Source organism: Rhinichthys klamathensis, unplaced genomic scaffold (assembly GCF_029890125.1).
Source record: "Rhinichthys klamathensis goyatoka isolate OS25496 unplaced genomic scaffold, OSU_Roscu_1.1 h1tg000176l_1, whole genome shotgun sequence".
In the NCBI taxonomy this organism is placed as follows: Eukaryota; Metazoa; Chordata; class Actinopteri; order Cypriniformes; family Leuciscidae; genus Rhinichthys; species Rhinichthys klamathensis.
In genome coordinates, this window is record NW_026606705.1 from 5,593,112 (window position 1) to 5,605,000 (window position 11,889).

At 47.6% G+C, this 11,889-nt stretch overlaps 9 non-coding genes across 9 annotated transcripts; all 9 read left to right on the forward strand.

Moving 5' to 3' along the window:
* The first annotated feature begins 91 nt into the window (after positions 1-91).
* trnap-agg (transfer RNA proline (anticodon AGG)) lies at positions 92-163 on the forward strand. Its single transcript has one exon. It is a non-coding gene; the product is annotated as a tRNA-Pro (tRNA).
* An 89-nt stretch (positions 164-252) lies between these two features.
* On the forward strand, positions 253-326 carry trnai-aau (transfer RNA isoleucine (anticodon AAU)). Its single transcript has one exon. It is a non-coding gene; the product is annotated as a tRNA-Ile (tRNA).
* A 98-nt stretch (positions 327-424) lies between these two features.
* trnaf-gaa (transfer RNA phenylalanine (anticodon GAA)) lies at positions 425-497 on the forward strand. Its single transcript has one exon. It is a non-coding gene; the product is annotated as a tRNA-Phe (tRNA).
* Positions 498-622: 125 nt separating this feature from the next.
* On the forward strand, positions 623-694 carry trnaq-uug (transfer RNA glutamine (anticodon UUG)). Its single transcript has one exon. It is a non-coding gene; the product is annotated as a tRNA-Gln (tRNA).
* Positions 695-1,007: 313 nt separating this feature from the next.
* trnaq-cug (transfer RNA glutamine (anticodon CUG)) lies at positions 1,008-1,079 on the forward strand. The gene has a single exon. It is a non-coding gene; the product is annotated as a tRNA-Gln (tRNA).
* A 404-nt stretch (positions 1,080-1,483) lies between these two features.
* trnap-agg (transfer RNA proline (anticodon AGG)) lies at positions 1,484-1,555 on the forward strand. Its single transcript has one exon. It is a non-coding gene; the product is annotated as a tRNA-Pro (tRNA).
* Positions 1,556-1,966: 411 nt separating this feature from the next.
* Positions 1,967-2,038, forward strand: trnaq-cug (transfer RNA glutamine (anticodon CUG)). Its single transcript has one exon. It is a non-coding gene; the product is annotated as a tRNA-Gln (tRNA).
* An 8,640-nt stretch (positions 2,039-10,678) lies between these two features.
* On the forward strand, positions 10,679-10,750 carry trnap-agg (transfer RNA proline (anticodon AGG)). Its single transcript has one exon. It is a non-coding gene; the product is annotated as a tRNA-Pro (tRNA).
* An 89-nt stretch (positions 10,751-10,839) lies between these two features.
* On the forward strand, positions 10,840-10,913 carry trnai-aau (transfer RNA isoleucine (anticodon AAU)). The gene has a single exon. It is a non-coding gene; the product is annotated as a tRNA-Ile (tRNA).
* The last annotated feature ends 976 nt before the right edge of the window (positions 10,914-11,889 follow it).

Here is an 11,889-nt window from a genome sequence, read left to right on the forward strand (position 1 = left end):
CTACCGTTTAGTTAATTAAACCTTTGTGCTTTAAGCCTTGCAAACGGAAATGTTTGCGGCCAGGCAGCAGCAGGAAGAATGTGTGTGTGTTGGCTCGTTGGTCTAGGGGTATGATTCTCGCTTAGGGTGCGAGAGGTCCCGGGTTCAAATCCCGGACGAGCCCGTTTCTTAGGCTTTGCTTTTAATCTCTGCAGCCTGACTAGAGCAACCAGGATATTCCTGGGAAATTGGGGATAAAAGCAGTCAGAGCAGGGCCGGTTAGCTCAGTTGGTTAGAGCGTGGTGCTAATAACGCCAAGGTCGCGGGTTCGATCCCCGTACTGGCCACACTTTTGCTCTCTGGGACCCTTAGCACTGCTCACCTCGAAAGTGACGGGCGGTCTCCCAGAAATCGCTGCTGGACAAACCATTTGCCAGTAGACCTGGCCGAAATAGCTCAGTTGGGAGAGCGTTAGACTGAAGATCTAAAGGTCCCTGGTTCGATCCCGGGTTTCGGCAGAGCAACCTGGTCCCTGTGTTTTTGGTCGAGGGTCTCCAGTGACCAAACGCCACCTCCTGTTAACCTGATTCCACCTAGCCACATCGCTATCTGCCTCTCAGACGGCCAGGAACCAGCGTGTGGTGGTTCCATGGTGTAATGGTTAGCACTCTGGGCTTTGAATCCAGCGATCCGAGTTCAAATCTCGGTGGAACCTTTTTAGCTTGTTTTGCGGAAGGGCGGGAAAAAACAGAGCTGATGCGCAACTGCTGATGTGGCGGTGAAACTGGCACTCTAAAACCCAGTCGGGATCGGGGGAAACATGGGCTTAAAAAGAAAAGTCTTCACTTGCTCTTTGCTGTCGCGCTTCTGGGCTGAATGACTAAACACCTCTGCTGCTCGGTGGGAAAAAGCGACCCACGCCAAGGTTCCATGGTGTAATGAGGCTTCACTTGCTCTTTGCTGTCGCGCTTCTGGGCTGAATGACTAAACACCTCTACTTCTCGGTGGGAAAAAGCGACCCAAGCCAAGGTTCCATGGTGTAATGGTTAGCACTCTGGACTCTGAATCCAGCGATCCGAGTTCAAATCTCGGTGGGACCTGCTTTTGCCAGGAATGTGCGCAGGACCTCGTCCGAAAAAAACTTTTCGACAAAAGCTCATCTAGGGAGTGCCCCTTTGAAGTGAGTGTAAAAGGACTGTACACTCTGTACGTGGAGAATGCAGCGTACATGCAGTGTACGATGCCTCTCTTTTAGCATGCGAGAGGCATCGATCCCGCTACCTCTCGCATGCTAAGCAAGCGCTCTACCATTTGAGCTAATTCCCCTCGACGATGTGGAGAGAAGGTGTCCATCCCACAGCATGTGTGCAAGTGCTGCAGCGCGGTTTCCAATGGCCACAAAGCAAAGAGACCGTATTTCCTAGTTAATTAAACCTTTGTGCTTTAAGCCTTGCAAACGGAAATGTTTGCGGCCAGGCAGCAGCAGGAAGGATGTGTGTGTGTTGGCTCGTTGGTCTAGGGGTATGATTCTCGCTTAGGGTGCGAGAGGTCCCGGGTTCAAATCCCGGACGAGCCCGTTTCTTAGGCTTTGCTTTTAATCTCTTCAGCCTGACTAGAGCAACCAGGATATTCCTGGGAAATTGGGGATAAAAGCAGTCAGAGCGAGGCCAGCTTATAGCTTTCTTTAGGATTCATCACTGTGGAGTATAGTTCAACTTAGTAGTTATTTCGTCGGTTAACTCTTATTCACTTATGGCATTAGTGGTTTTAATAGGAGTTGGTATACATATTCAAGGGCGTGCAAAGTTCGGTTGTGTTATATAGTGGGCCAGTCTGGGCCAAAATGCCCGGGCCGATTTTTTGTCCCAGTCCAGCCCTGCCAAGGTTCCATGGTGTAATGAGGCTTCACTTGCTCTTTGCTGTCGCGCTTCTGGGCTGAATGACTAAACACCTCTGCTGCTCGGTGGGAAAAAGCGACCCACGCCAAGGTTCCATGGTGTAATGGTTAGCACTCTGGACTCTGAATCCAGCGATCCGAGTTCAAATCTCGGTGGAACCTGCTTTTGCCAGGAATGTGTGCAGGACCTCGTCCGAAAAAAAACGTTTCGACAGCGCTGATCCTCAAAAGCTCATCTAGGGAGTGCCACTTTGAAGTGAGTGTAAAAGGCCTGTACACCGCATGGAGAATGCGGGCATCGATCCCGCTACCTCTCGCTTGCGCCTACTGCTTCCTACCGATTGAGCCAAAGTAAGCCCAAAGTAAGCCCACGTGAGCCAATCGCGTTTCTCTGCTGTGGCTTACTTTTGACCAATCGCGTTCTCTCCTGTGGCTTACTTTTGACCAATCGCGTTTCTCTCCTGTGGCTTACTTTTGACCAATCGCGTTTCTCTCCTGGGGCTTACTTTTGACCAATCGCGTTTCTCTCCTGGCTCTGCTCCCTGTGGCTTACTTTTGACCAATCGGCGACCGCTATTATTATCGTCATCTTTGCAATCTTTGCAACAGGTAAGTCTATTCTTCACGACTGTATAATCGATCATTATTTATTCATAAACAGTGTGTGTTTTTAGACAATTAAACATGCCAATAAAGCTAGCTAGCGTGTAATAGCACATGTTTTCTTCTGTACATGTGAACCTGCAACTTTACCATGATATACAGTAAAAAACATGTCACTACTGTCAAGATAATTAGCCGACCGCTAATTAAGCTATATCCTCCTTAAACCATTTTGTTGTTGTTGTTGTTAATTTAGTTTTTTTTGTGTCATTCATTACATTATTTTGAGCACAAGAACATTTTTACTAAAACCTTTTAAAAAAAAGTTTAATTCATATATGTTATACTATACTATGTTATACACCAGTATACATATTTATGTTATCTTTTTAAATACTATGTTATACATATTTAAAGACAAGTTTTTTTTTGTTTCAACAAATGATTCTCAACTATGTTATAAAAGAAATACCAAAACGATTTGATATACCATTTTAAGTTTTAGATCTGTTTGATGATCATATTATTATGAATTGTAATAAATGCCTTTATGTTATATTTGGTGTTTCTTAGTAATCTCTGCCACAAAAGCTAAACAAAACAAAACGATTTAAGCATGGCATGATACCAGCAAGATTGTACCAAGAAGTGTTATTTATTTTCTTATTAATAAGTTCATCACACTATTTACAATTTGTACACAAGGCAATTCAAAGTGATTCACAGTTGTATAAAAAAACAATAATGCTTATGCTCATAATAATAATAATCATTAATTATTATAATATTATAATAATTAATTACATAAAAAACAAATGCTGTAGTAAAATACTTTCAGTTGGAATATGACAGCTATGTAACGTTCTGTTTATGCCTGTGTCCTTTCAGATTATGTATGCATACCCGGTTTTACGAAGAACCTCTGAGGGTCGACTCCTTATGGGGCCAACTGAGGAGGCCAATAGGAGGGAGATCGTATTGGCAGGGAGGGCCAGGTGTAAGGAGGAGGTCCTGGCTGAGGCCACTGCCTTTGTGAGGCAGAATGGAGGGAATCCTGCAGACCAGTTCCTGGTTCTGGCTCACTGCAAGATCCAGTTTGGGAAACACCAGGGTCAGAGGTTTCTGTGGCTGCTGGAGAACTCACTGGGGTATGCCTGCTATCTGGTCAGCAGCATTTTGGGGGAGGAGGAGAGGGACAACCCGCTGTCGGCCAACAAACACCTGTTCCTCAGATACACCTCGCAGATCAGGGAGGTAGGCGAGGCTGTGGAGGTGTATCAGAAAAAACAGGCCATGCTGCAGGAGGCCCAGAGGACAGGAGACTCTGGATGTCTGATGGTGGAGTTTGGGGATTTTAAGGGTAGGTCAATGAAGGAGGTGTATGAGGACCCAAGCAAGGAGGCCCAGGCTCTCATCACCTACCTGAAGAAGGCAAAGGCCAGGCCTAACACCAATATGGCCATTTTCAAAGCATACGTGCTGAAGAGGCAGGCTCCAGCCCACGTGCCCACCACCACTGTGCCCGCTGCATCTGCCCTCACTGCTGCTGTGCCCACTGCCACTGTGTCTGTTCCTCCTCGACCTACTGCCACTCAGAACAGGCCACTGCTGGCGACCAATGTGAAGGCCCTGTTGGCGCGGGGGAAGCATTTATCTGCTTCACAGCTGGCACAAAAGATTTTGTCTCCAGCCAAAACCTGTAAGTGATTTGCAAACTTTAAAATCATTACAGTATATATTATGCAGTATATATGTCTAACGAAAATACGTGTTCAACAGCTGCAGGACCACGTGTACCTCCTGCGTCTGAGTCCGCAGCCCGGAGACAGCTCTTTACATGTGGTGAGTATCACTTAACGCATACAAGTGTGTTGGTGACATGTGCTTAGTGTTTTATGTTATTTTACAGACTCTGCTGCTACGGATTTTTTTGAGGAGGAAGATGACGTGGAGATGGCAACTGTAGCCTCGCAAGCTGAGGAACAACTTCCTCAAGGTATGTAAATCTTAAACAATATTTTACAAACAATTACAAATAAAACAAAACAGTATTTTTTAAATGACATATCATATTATTTTATTTCACAACACAGAGGAATGGCACTTCTCAGGTGTCAATCTACATTCACTCTTTGAGTGAACATCCTCAAAGGAAAAAAGAGAATTTAAAGGTGTATGTAAAAGGTTTGATTTCATTTTTTATCGTAATCACTGACTAAAGCTCATTCTTGTCATCTCACACTTCCCCCACTCCCCTTGGAATAAGTGGCTGTTGTAGTGTTTGGTCTGCTTCGCTTCACACTTGGCTGATCCCATCTTTTTTTCTTCTTGTATTTCTTCTAATGGTGCTTGGATGAAAAACAGGATGATTTTCACTGCTTCCTTCCATCTTTTCATCATCATGTCGTCTCTCTACTAATCATACATGCTTTGCAGTAAACCTTGTAATCGCAGTAGCTGTCCAGCAGAGCTGAGAAAGTCATGCAGTGAAAGTCTAAAACAATAAGATAATTTTGTTGTGTTTTTTTACGCTCCAGCCACTGCAGGCTCGAGAGGCCCTGCTCCTGCCCCCGCTCGTGCTACTGCCCCTGCTCCTGCCCCTTATCCTGCTCCTCCAGCATTGTGGACCCCTGGCCAGGTGTCCCAGTCGCCTGCAGAGCTTCCTGTTCACTGGAAAGAGCAACTCCCATCTTTCCAGCAGGACTGGATCAGGAAGACTCTGTTCAGGGCCAACATAAAAACAGGGAAGCCTGAGCTTACGCCACATCCCAACTTCTGGTGGTACCCTCCCCAGCCCCCGACCGTCTTCACCCAGCCCCCTACTTCTCCTGATATCTTCTTCTGCCGCCCTCTGTTCCTCTGGATGCCGCTGAAGATGTGGTCCATTCCACTTGTCTGTGTCCAGCCAGCCTGCAATAACCACAAGCTGACAGCTGCTGGCCTTTATCGCACTGTGCGCAAGGTCCTGGACATAGACGGGTGGTATGACATGGCCACAGAGTATCTGGAGTGCAAAGGGTGCAAGAAGAAGTATCCAGCCTGGTCTGAAGACATCCTGGGACAGCTCGACATGGGACACCGCAGAAAATTCCCCGCCATTCTGACATACAGGTAGAACACATTCATATTTAGAGCAATGCACTGTAATTTGTTGTACTGTATAAAATCAAATACGTTGATTTACTGATATTAACATTGAAATAATAAGATGTGGCACTGAACAGAATTATTTGACTGTCTGTAGGTACTCGTGTGACTACCGTGTAGTCATAATGATGCGGGAGAGGACCCGGGGCAACAGTGTCACACAGCTTCACAAAAAGCTGCAGGAGCAACACACATCAGCGTGGTCACAGCGGACGCTGGAGTACCTCACTGTCTGTGAGCCCTTCACAGACTCCTCCATCGTTGAGCCTCCACTCTTTTCTGCGCCCCCGCCCCTCCCACCCATCCCCAAACCCAAGTGGCTGTTGTCTGTGTATGCCAGGGACGTCCTCTCGCGGCTACCTGAGGTCAAGGCCAAAATAACCTCAGTCTTTGGCTCTGTCCTCAAGATGGACTCCACCAAAAAGGTATAAAAAGTCAAGTTTGAGTAATAATAATTGTTATTATCTTAAATTTTTCTGAAATTTGTTTATTCTACTGTTTTTTTTTTTTTACATAGGTCACCAAAAAACTGGCCGGCGCTGCTGCCAACACTGCTGGTTGGTGCACTAATGTAGGCAATGAGCACGGCCAGGTGTTGGTGTCAGTCCTCACAGCGGCAGAGGGGCATGGATTGTGGCCCATGGCGGTGGGTCTCATGAAGAGGTACAGGGAGGCGGGAGTGGCACCACCCGCCGTCATGTATGTGGACAGAGACTGCTGCAGCCCACACGCACACAGACAGTCGCAGGTCAGAGCCATGTTCATAGAGTGGGATGAGCTCCAAGTGCGCCTAGACATTTGGCACTTCATGCGGCGCTTTGCAGCAGGTGTCATCACGGAGGCTCATCAGCTTTACGGCACCTTCATGGCTCGGCTTTCCAGGTGCATCTTTGAGCTGGATCCAGATGATGTCGCTGCTCTACGGTTGGCCAAACAGGGGGAGTTACAGGCCAGAGGAGCTGGTCCAGTCTCAGAGAAGGCTCTGGATAAGCTGATCACCAGGAAGGAGTTGGCACTGCACTGTCGCAAGCGGACCAGAGGAGTGGAGGAGACCACCTGGAGGATCAAGGCGCTCATTGATGAGATGGACAGTGAGAAGGGGAGGGACACTCTGGGTGTACCACTGCTGGACCACGAGCGAATCCAACAGGTCTGGATAGACCAGCAGAGGCACATCGCCTGTATTCAGGACCCAGAGGGCTTCCCTCTGTACCAGAAGACAGACACACTGAAGAAGGGTGGTGTGGAGCTCAGCTGCTATCGCTGTGCTCGTGGCTCCACCTCCTTGGAGTCTTTCCACCTCCATTTAAATCGCTTCATCCCAGGTAGGTTATAACTTTTATAACCTGCAAAAAACTTTAAACTTTTATAACCTATTCTGCCGTACTGAATACATAGATAACATATATTTGACTTTATTTGACCTGTAGGGACCAGTGCCAGTGATGCGCATTTCCAGGCCTATCTCCTGGAAGGCCTGATGCGCTGGAACCAGGACCGGATGGATGAAGCAGTGAGGGGAAAGACTGACCTGAGGACCTACAGTAGCGTTGAGAGGGAGGCAATGGACCGGCTCAGCCGCAAAGTGCTGAAGATGTCCCTGGATGATCGCTACCAGCCTCCAGGGGCTTACACAGGTGAGAATTATTCATGTTAACTCAAACAAAAGATTATACATTATACAGGTGTATGAGTGTACATTTTTTATATTGTATTTCAAATAATTCAACTATTGTTGGAGTTATTTGTACTTTGTTTAATTTAGGCTTAATTTGACTGTTTGTACGACAGAAATAGCCTTATTTCTTTGCTTTCTTTTGCTAAAGTGAATTTGCTTTATTTTGCATTTATGCTTATTATCTTCTTGTTTATTATTTTAATTTTTTGATCTGTTAAACTGCGTCAAGCCTACAAACGATCAAAGTTTGAAAAGTTTGATTGTTTTTTTTGTTTCAGTTTGTTATGGACAAATAGCCACTACAGCTATAATAATGTGAATGTGCTTTGTATGTGTGTTCTTTTGCAGGGGAGCTGCTGGGTATGGAGTATCTGTACAGTCAGTCTGGGAAATCCCTGACTGTTATGGATAACCCAGAAGAGGAGGATCGGCTGGTGGAGCAGATGACTGATGAGGTGGTGCAGGACGAAGGCTTTGTTGAGGAGGAACCTGAGGACCTCACAGTGCCAGTCCTCTATGACCCCATTGAGCCTGTCCCAGTCCACAGCAGCGGCCCCCAGGCCTTTAACCCCTGTCCCTCTGCACCAGGACCATCCTCACTACAGCCACCCACAGGACTGCAGCGCCCTGCCCAGCCTCCTCTGCAGTCTCCTCCTCTGCACCCTGCTCAGCCTCCTCTGCAGTCTCCTCCTCTGCACCCTGCTCAGCCTCCTCTGCAGTCTCCTCCTCTGCGCCCTGCTCAGCCTCCTCTGCAGTCTCCTCCTCTGCACACTGTTCAGCCTCCTCTGCAGTCTCCTCCTCTGCACACTGTTCAGCCTCCTCTGCAGTCTCCTCCTCTGCGCCCTGCTCAGCCTCCTCTGCAGTCTCCTCCACAGCCTTCTGTCCAGCCAAGTGCTGCCTCTGCTCCTGCAACATCAACTGGGTCCAGTGTTGCAGACCAGGCTCCTGTAAGTAAGCTTCTCATTATTAGTTTCTATTTGCTTTTACACTCTGACATTTAACATGCTGTGTATTGTTATTGTAATACTTTCCTGCAGGCTCCTGTTCTTGGACCCGATGGCGTTGCAGGCTGGGATAAGGTGCAGGATCTGGCTGAGTACCTGGTGTCCCTCCGTCAGGCACTCTACCTGGACGAGCAGCAGGTCACAGAGGTCATCCGTCTGTGGACTACTCTTCCTGATGGGGACAAGAGGAAGATCCACTATCAGCCCAGACACCAGCCCAAACTGACCCACGGACGCTTCAAGGCTCCAAAAAACACAGGAGTGACACCGGGTGTGGACAGTGTGAAGAGGTGCCTGATTGGTCATCCTGGGGGGCCAGCTCAGTGGCCCAGCACCAGTCGCTTAGTTGAGGCCATGTGTATCAAACTGTGTGCACTTCACAAGTCCCCAACTAAGAAGGATGGAGTCCGTCTTCCTCGTTGGACTAAGGTGCTCACGGATTACCACCACATCCGAGACCTGGTGCTGAACTGCCAAACTCTGATGGAGGCCACGTCACTTCAGCTGTTTATGCTGAATCAGAGGACTCTCACTCAGTGGTAAGCATGGTTTTACATTGACATTTGAAAGAAAGGGATAGCAGTTATTTATTATGAATACATTTTTTGATTGCAGGTTTAATCGAAGGGAGAACACCCAGGAAGTGACTGTCCTTACCCAGGGCCTTGCTGCAGAAGACCGCATCGCTGTGGCCAGCTCACAGCTTCCTGCTCCGCGGGAAAAGCTGGATGAGGCTCCCTCCACGTCAGGGGCCCGGCACGAGTTTGTCCTTCCTCCTAACAGAGCGGGACAGGCTCCTAAGCTACGGCCGGGCAGACGACCTGCCAGTGCTGCAATTGTGAGGCCAATTACCCCAGCAGCTCCTACTCCACCCCCAGTTCCTGTGCCACTACCCCAGTTCATTTTATTGAACACTGCGCCCACGCTGCTGGCAGCTGGTGCAGGTGGCGCTTCAGCTGCTCCTCTCCTGGCTCCAACTCCAGTGTTTCCTGACGTGCGAGAGGCTCCTGCTCCCACTGCCCCGGTGTCTGTGTCCCGCTTCACTCAGAGGAACAGACGACGCAGGGCAGAAGAGGAGGCCAGTGGAGCCCACAAAAGGAAATATGTCCGTGAAGTGGCATATAACAAATGCTCTAAGTGTGGCAAGCCCAAAACCAAGGAGTTCGGCCACAGCCGCTTCGGCAGTGCCACGTTTTGCCCCAGTGTCTCTGGTGGCAAATCTTTAGAGGAGTGGCTGGTAGAACAGCGCCAGCAGAAAAAACCTGGACAGCCACCTCCATAATAAAAAATCTTCCAACACAGAAAAAAGATTGTTTGTAAATACCTGTAAATAAATATCTATGTGTAATTACAGTTATGTTCTTTTTTTTCTCTCAATCTTTCTGTAATGTCTTGTTTGTTTTATTTATATTACAGAATGTTCTATTCTATTTCTACATTGTTAGTTGTTTATTTTTGTTCATTAATGTCTTGTAGTTTTAGTAAATAAATACTATGCACACTATTATTCATTGTGCTGCTTTTAATTGCCTTGGGACTGGAATGTGCAAACTGTACATGGGCCCACCCACTCTTTCATAGAGTATACATTGTATATAACACATATATTGTGTGTATGTCCATATATTTATGCGTGTGTGTGTACTTATTTCAATATTTGTGTGTATTCATTTTAATAAAAAAAATTACATTTCGATATTTGTGTGCATTTGTGTGTATAAAACATTTGAAGTGTCCTAAAATAAATCAGATAAATCACATCAATCAATCCCACACACAAAAAAACACATATTTGAATAAACATTTGTATTAGTTTTATTAAACCATAAACATGTAATATGTTTTTTTTTTTTTTTATAATATACACAATTAATATCAATCAATATAATGATATGTCACATTGATAACCAAATGAAGGCGCATGCGCAGTTGATCACACACTAGTCGTGCAGAACAGGGGTTCGAGCCCAGCCCGCGGAGTGTGACTTGTTTCACATGTAACTAAAACTCTTCCATAACGTACAGGAATATAGCCCGAATATTGTTGCAGGGCAAATTTGTGCGTTTTTCCGCGTTTTCTGCGTCCTTTTCGCTTGCGTGCGGGGCGCAAAGATTGGACCCCTGCTTATGCTAAGCGAGCGCTCTACCATTTGAGCTAATTCCCCTCGACAATGTGGAGAGAAGGTGTCCATCGCACAGCATCTGTGCAAGTGCAGCAGCGCGGATTCCAATGGCCACAGAGGAACCGTATTTCCTCTCTGCCGGCAACTTTGCACTGGCTACCGTTTAGTTAATTAAACCTTTGTGCTTTAAGCCTTGCAAACGGAAATGTTTGCGGCCAGGCAGCAGCAGGAAGGATGTGTGTGTGTTGGCTCGTTGGTCTAGGGGTATGATTCTCGCTTAGGGTGCGAGAGGTCCCGGGTTCAAATCCCGGACGAGCCCGTTTCTTAGGCTTTGCTTTTAATCTCTTCAGCCTGACTAGAGCAACCAGGATATTCCTGGGAAATTGGGGATAAAAGCAGTCAGAGCAGGGCCGGTTAGCTCAGTTGGTTAGAGCGTGGTGCTAATAACGCTAAGGTCGCGGGTTCGATCCCCGTACTGGCCACACTTTTGCTCTCTGGGACCCTTAGCACTGCTCACCTCGAAAGTGACGGGCGGTCTCCCAGAAATCCCTGCTGGACAAACCGTTTGCCAGTACACCTGGCCGAAATTGTTCAGTTGGGAGAGCGTTAGACTGAAGGTCCCTGGTTCGATCCCGGGTTTCGGCAGAGCCCGGGATCGAACCCTTTTTAGCTTGTTTTGCGGAAGGGCGGGAAAAAACAGAGCTGATGCGCAACTGCTGATGTGGCGGTGAAACTGGCACTCTAAAACCCAGTCGGGATCGGGGGAAACAGTGGCTTAAAAAGAAAAGGCTTCACTTGCTCTTTGCTGTCGCGCTTCTGGGCTGAATGACTAAACACCTTTGCTGCTCGGTGGGAAAAAGCGACCCACGCCAAGGTTCCATGTAATGAGGCTTCACTTGCTCTTTGCTGTCGCGCTTCTGGGCTGAATGACTAAACAGCTCTGCTGCTCGGTGGGAAAAAGCGACCCAAGCCAAGGTTCCATGGTGTAATGGTTAGCACTCTGGACTCTGAATCCAGCGATCCGCTCTCAAATCTCGGTGGGACCTGCTTTTGCCATGAATGTGTGCAGGACCTCGTCCGGAAAAAACTTTTCGACAGCGCTGATCCTCAAAAGCTCATCTAGGGAGTGCCCCTTTGAAGTGAGTGTAAAAGGACTGTACACCTCGTGGAGAATGCAGTGTACATGCAGTGTACGATGCCTCTCGCTTAGCATGCGAGAGGCATCGATCCCGCTACCTCTCGCATGCTAAGCGAGCGCTCTACCATTTGAGCTAATTCCCCTCTACGATGTGGAGAGAAGGTGTCCATCGCACAGCATGTGTGCAAGTTCTGCAGCGCGGTTTCCAATGGCCACAAAGCAAAGAGACCGTATTTCCTAGTTAATTAAACCTTTGTGCTTTAAGCCTTGCAAACGGAAATGTTTGCGGCCAGGCAGCAGCAGGAAGGATGTGTGTGTGT